This window comes from Mytilus trossulus, chromosome 8 (genome assembly GCF_036588685.1).
Source record: "Mytilus trossulus isolate FHL-02 chromosome 8, PNRI_Mtr1.1.1.hap1, whole genome shotgun sequence".
NCBI classification, from domain to species: Eukaryota; Metazoa; Mollusca; class Bivalvia; order Mytilida; family Mytilidae; genus Mytilus; species Mytilus trossulus.
Genome location: NC_086380.1, coordinates 47,898,988 through 47,905,835, shown reverse-complemented (window position 1 = coordinate 47,905,835; position 6,848 = coordinate 47,898,988).

Sequence of the window (6,848 nt, the reverse complement as noted above, 5' to 3'; positions counted from 1 at the left end):
ACCAAAAAATGAGTAACATGTCCCCGTCTTTCCACCAACAATACGGTAAGGTCCACACTTAACGGTTGCAAAACATTTAGTAACTTAAAAAGCTAAAATATTCCATTTATATGTGCAATTCTGACACGCATTTGTTAATTTTAAACAAAAATATATAGTAAATGAAGATAGACTTGTACAAAATGAAAAATCATCACTCTGGGTATGGTCCACCCCCCTTTTTTCGATTTTTTTTTTTTTTTCAAAATTATAAAATTTGTTGAAAAAAAACGTGGTATCTCATTTAGTTTACTTGTGAACTAAGTATTTTAAGAATTTAAGCATAACACAACTTCTAAAGTTGAGGGCAGCATATGAACCCCCTCCCTTCGTACATGAATTTAGAATTTGTGTTACTCTTACCTGACCACTAGAAACATCAAAGGGTCCAAAAGCTGATCGGAATACACAATTTAGACCATTTTCAAGGAAGTAAAGCAGACCTATGCATCCATAATGGAATAGGACATTATACATTCAATTTAGGAGAAAAATCTAAGTTTTAATATAATGTAAATACAATACAATCTTGGAGGAAATTGCCATGTATGTTAACCACAGGAAACACAAATTGATAATTTAACATATTTTTAAGATCTTTTTAAGTAAAAAGTCATCGAAAGTAAAACAAACTCTAAATGCCTTGTTTTTAAGAACCTGTTTTTTTTAGATTTCTTTTTTTTTTAAATAAAAATGCATTAATTATTTTGATAAGGATCATAAGTTGTTTTTTTAAATTAATGATTAAATATTAATTTTATTAAATTTTGATTTCGTATTTTCGAGAACAATGTGTCTAAAAAAAAATGAGCTACAAGATTTTTTGGAATAAAAATAATAATATTTTAAAAGAATATGATCTACACCAACCTGTACTATGTTGTTGTTTTGTTGTAAATCTGAACCCCTTTTCTCTAAATTCATTATCCAGTTCTTCCTCTTCATACGACATCTTGCTGCTGCAGCTCTGATTAAGAGTGAAATTAAAAATCATTTAATCATAGCTTTTAATAAACATTTTAAACCAGATGCTCCGCAGGGTGCAGCTTTATACGACCAGTGAAAATCTCAATATTTTGAAAATTTTAATTAGCCATGGTAATTTGACCCCCCTGCGGTATATTGAACCCCCTACTATAGACCTTGAATTTCAAAAATCCAAGTTATTCTAACTCCTTCACATAGTTATAGTACTCCAATAAGTAGTTTATATGTATTTGGCATACTGGAAAAGATATTTTGCAAAATTTTATATAGCCATGGTATTTTGACCCCCCTGCAGTATATTGAACCCCCTACTCATAACCTCTAAAAAAAAAAATAATATAGCCAATAAATTGTAAATTAGATTATCTGCAATACTATTTCTTAAAAACAGGGGGGTTCAATATACCGCAGGGGGTTCAAAATACCATGCGGTATAATGACCCCGGGGTCATTTTACCGCATGGTATTTTGACCCCGGGTTCAATTTTTAGGGGGTTCAAAATACCATATGACACCGGTTTACTGTCTCTGTCAAGGTACGCCAGTACACCTTATTTGCGACCATCAAATTACCAATTAATGCCGTCAGAGCTTGATATTTAGAACAGTATTTTTAAATTTTAAGTGCTTGATTTGACTTTGTTTTCTGTCTGCAAATTTTATTAGAATAAACATAACAATTTTTTAGAAAATCTGACAGCATGAATTGGTGATTAAAATACAGTTTCACAAATGATATCAGATATGTTTCTTACGTCGTAACTACAATTCCCTTCCCTTTCATGAATGTGACCTACCGAATAAGACTATTTATCAGATTTGATATCACACAGGCATCACAACGGGTGCCACGTATGGAGCAGTTCTGCTTACCCTTATTGAGCACCTGAGATTACCCCTAGCTTTTGGTGGGGTTCGTGTTTATTCTTTGTTTTTCTATATTGTGCCATGTGTACTATTGTTTGTCTTTTTAATTTTTAACCATGGCGTTGTCAGTTTGTTTTAGATTCATGAGTTTGACTGTCCCTTTGATATCTTTCGTCCCTCTTTTTTATCTCCTAAGCACTGTTTATATAATATCTGTGTCTAATTTTTAACAATGTATTTTGCAAATTGATGGCCACTTTTAATATGAAGATAAGGAGACGAGTATGATTGCTAATGATTATGAGACAATTATCAACCGATAATTAATTAATTGTATTTTAAGCTCAGGCGTCATCAATTGGGGATTTGATGGTCGCAAATACCTGTTTACTGTCTCCGCTTACGCGTCGCCAGTAAACTTAATTTGCAACCATCAAATCCCCAATGGATGCTGTCAGAGTTTAAAATACAATACAGTTATCTCCTAAATTTAAAGCTCCGACAGCATGAATTCGGTATTTGGTGGTCGCAAATACCTGTTTACTGTCTGCGCCAACGCGTCGCCAGTAAACATAATTTGCGACCATCAAATCCCCAATTGATGCCGTCAGATCTTGAAAATACAATGCAGTTGTCTTCTAGATTTAAGACTGTGTAAGTGGCAATTGACAGCAGTAATTTTCAAAGTACAATCCTGTTATTTCTTATAACTCTAAGGCAGTATTGGAATAAAGTAAATTCAGAAATTATTGCGTTTATTTAAAATTGCGATTTTATCATTTAAGACTAAAATGTGTTTCTTATTTTTGCGATATTGAAAAAAAACTTGTTGAGATCATATAAAGAATTTCAAAATCCAATTTTAAATTATTATGATTATAACCCTGTCGCACTTGTCGCAATAATTTCTGAATTTACAGTATTGTAAAGAACTGATTTTATGTTCCTTGAAGACTGAAAGATATAAAAGATATGCAGAAAAAAGGTTGTGTACCGGGGTTCGATTCCCCGCCTAAGCGTTATATTGTATGGTTTTGCTGGTGCAAAATGGGCAGATTGCTTAGTGGCCCTGCACAACCATTTTTCTGTCGAGATTTGGATATATACATAAATTTTTTGTTTTAATTTGAATTTTTGCAAGTAAAAACTTTCCTTCTTGATACAAAAATTTATTGAAGGTACATGTACTAGTACTTAGATCTCAAGATGTGTATTTATGTCAGTCTTTAAAAAAAAATTCAGAAACTTCTTTGTCCAACAAAATTATTATTCTTTATTTGCCTTGTTATGAAATAAATGTTTTAGGTTTGTATATATTTTATATGTGTGTTATTTTGGAGAGACTGAAAAGAAAGGTGTTTGCTATATAAAAAGAAAAAGATATAGGATATGGAATTTGGGATAAAGCTGTGCAGATCATACACTGTACGATTCTGCTTTTTTTAGAATTGACACCTACGCTTGAATATCTTTTTGTTGAAGTACTCTCTGTTTCACAAATGATTTTTTCCAACGCATCATTGTCAAGTTTTGCGAATCTGCTTGTTACTTCTTGTTGTATTTCCATGGCTGGTACAGATACATGTACGTCGTCTGCTGACAGTGCTGTTGTTTCGGGAGATTCATGACTTTCCGTCTCCTCAATGGCATGAATTGCCTCGGTGAGTTCCTCATCGCTTTGGGATACTTCTGTTTCCATTTCTTCCAGCACATCTGACTTCAGCTCAAAGTCTGGCATAATCAACTGCCCTAAAAGTTCATTTTCCTCGCTATCGTACAAATACTCAGATTGGTCTTCCATTTTGTTTGTAAATAAACGCGTAGGAATATATGTGATACGGCTTCAAATACCCGATGACATTTCAACCGTGGAATTGATGCTATGCAAATTATGGGATTAACCAATGAGAATTAAGAAAAACGTTAAGCCTGCATTAAAATGTTAGATGGTCTATCTATTGAAACATGCTTGGTATAATTGGTTTTTATTGTGTAGTAAGATAGTACTATAATGTTAGATGGTCTATCTATAGAAACATGCTTGGTATAATTGGTTTTTATTGTGTAGTAAGATAGTACTGTAATGTTAGATGGTCTATCTATTGAAACATGTTTGGTATAATTGGTTTTTATTGCATAGTAAGATAGTACTATGCTATTAGAGGTTCTATCTATTGAAACTTGCTTGGTATAATTGGTTTTTATTGCATAGTAAGATAGTACTATAATGTTAGATGGTCTATCTATTGAAACATGCTTGGTATAATTGGTTTTTATTGTGTAGTAAGATAGTACTATAGTGTTAGATGGTCTATCTATAGAAACATGATTGGTATAATTGGTTTTTATTGTGTAGTAAGATAGTACTATGATGTTAGATGTTCTATCTATTGAAACATGCTTGGTATTATATAATTGGTTTTTATTGTGTAGTAAGATAGTACTATAATGTTAGATGGTCTATCTATAGAAACATGATTGTTATAATTGGTTTTTATTGTGTAGTAAGATAGTACTATAATGTTAGATGGTCTATCTATTGAAACATGCTTGGTATAATTGGTTTTTTATTGTGTAGTAAGATAGTACTATAATGATAGATGGTTTATCTATTGAAATATGTTTGGTATAATTGGTTTTTATTGTGTAGTAAGATAGTACTCTAATGTTAGGTGTTCTATCTATTGAAACATGCTTGGTATAATTGGTTTTTATTGTGTAGTAAGATAGTACTATAATGTTAGATGGTCTATCTATTGAAACATGCTTGGTATAATTGGTTTTTATTGTGTAGTAAGATAGTACTATAATGTTAGATGGTCTATCTATTGAAACATGCTTGGTATAATTGGTTTGTATTGTGTTGTAAGATAGTACTATAATGTTAGATGGTCTATCTATTGAAACTTGCTTGGTATAATTGGTTTTTATTGTGTAGTAAGATAGTACTATAATGTTAGATGGTCTATCTATTGAAACATGCTTTCAAAGTTTTTGAAATTTAAATAACTTTCTTAAACTAAACTGGATTTCTACCAAACTCGGACAGAAGCTTGTATGTGTTCATAAGATAGTATGCAGAAGTTAATTTTATAAGAATAAAATTCCATTTTTTCCGTATTTTACTTATAAATGGACTTAGTTTTTCTGCCAGGAAACATTACATTCACTCTGTGGTTAAAGTTTTTGAAATTTTAATAACTTTCTTAAACTATACTGTATTTGTACCAAACTTGGACAGAAGCTTATTTATGATCATAAAATAGTATCCAGAAGGAAATTTTGGAAAAATAAAATTCCATTTTTTCCATATTTTACTCAAAAATGGACTTAGTTTTTCTGCCAGGAAACATTACATTCACTCTGTGGTTAACGTTTTTGAAATTTTAATAACTTTCTTAAACTATCCTGAGTTTGTACCAAACTTAGACAGAAGCTTGTTTATGATCATAACATAGTATACAGAAGTAAATTTTGTTAACAAATAAATCCATTTTTTTGTTCATTTTACTTTTAAATGGACTTAGATTTTCTGCCAGGAAACAACGCATTCACTCTGGTGTTAAAGTTTTTAAAATTTTAATAACTTTCTTATACTATTTTGGACCTGTACCAAACTTGGACAGAAGCTTGTTTATGATTAAAAGCTAGTATCTATAAGAAAATTTTGTTAAAATTTTGTACCTGTGTATCTGTATTTTACCTATAAATGGACTTAGTTTTTCTTCCAGTTTACATTACAGACAGTCTGCAGTTAAAGTTTTTAAAACATACTGTATTTTTACCAAACTTGGACAGAAGATTCTTAGAATCATAAGATAGTATCAAGAGGAATATTTTTATTGATTTTATTCCTCTTTTGTTGAGCCTGCGATTAACAGCATAAGTAGGCGAGACACTGGGTTCCGCGGAACCCTTCAGAATTTTTTGATACAATACTAATAATTGAATAGAATATTGGAAAGAAATAACTCCGATGAAGAAACGATGTTTTATTTTTGAATTCGCCCAAAGGTCCCATAATTACTTATTTTATTCACCCAAAGGTCCCTTTTATTTATCAAAAAATTATCAACCTTAAGGCAAAGACCAACTTATGTTTATCAATTTTAGTTGCATGAATTTTAACCTTCTTTCATATAAAGCATAATGCTGCCATTAATGATAAGCATTTTACTAATATAATAGTGTAGTATATAGATAATTAATTGCTTATACGCACTAGAATATATTTTCATATTGAAGCACAGATTGTTCTTAAGTTATTTACACCAAAATGTTTCATTGAAATACAAAGGCATATCCGATCAGAAATGGAAGATATGGAGAGTTTGCTAATAAAGGGAAACTCACCATCTTGAAAGCGGAACAATGAATCAAGAAATTTGCCTTATGCCTTACCCTTTTAAGAAGAAAGGTCATATAAAGGTGGTGTGCGAAAAAAAAAGACACAAAGTTACCTTAAATAACAAGTGACAAATGAAGAACATATTATTGTCCTTTTTGTCGAGCCTTCGACTTAAGTCGAAAAAGCGAGACATAGCGATCCTACATTCCGTCGTCGTCGGTGTCGTCGGCGGCGTCCATAAATATTCACTCTGTGGTTAAAGTTTTTGAAATTTAAATAACTTTCTTAAACTAAACTGGATTTCTACCAAACTTGGACAGAAGCTTGTATATGTTCATAAGATAGTATGCAGAAGTTAATTTTGTAAAAATAAAATCCATTTTTTCCGTATTTTACTTATAAATGGACTTAGTTTTTCTGCCAGGAAACATTACATTCACTCTGTGGTTAAAGTTTTTAGAAATTTTAATAACTTTCTTAAACTATACTGTATTTGTACCAAACTTGGACAGAAGCTTATTTATGATCATAAGATAGTAAGCAGAAGTTAATTTTGTAAAAATAAAATTCCATTTTTTCCGTATTTTACTTATAAATGGACTTAGTT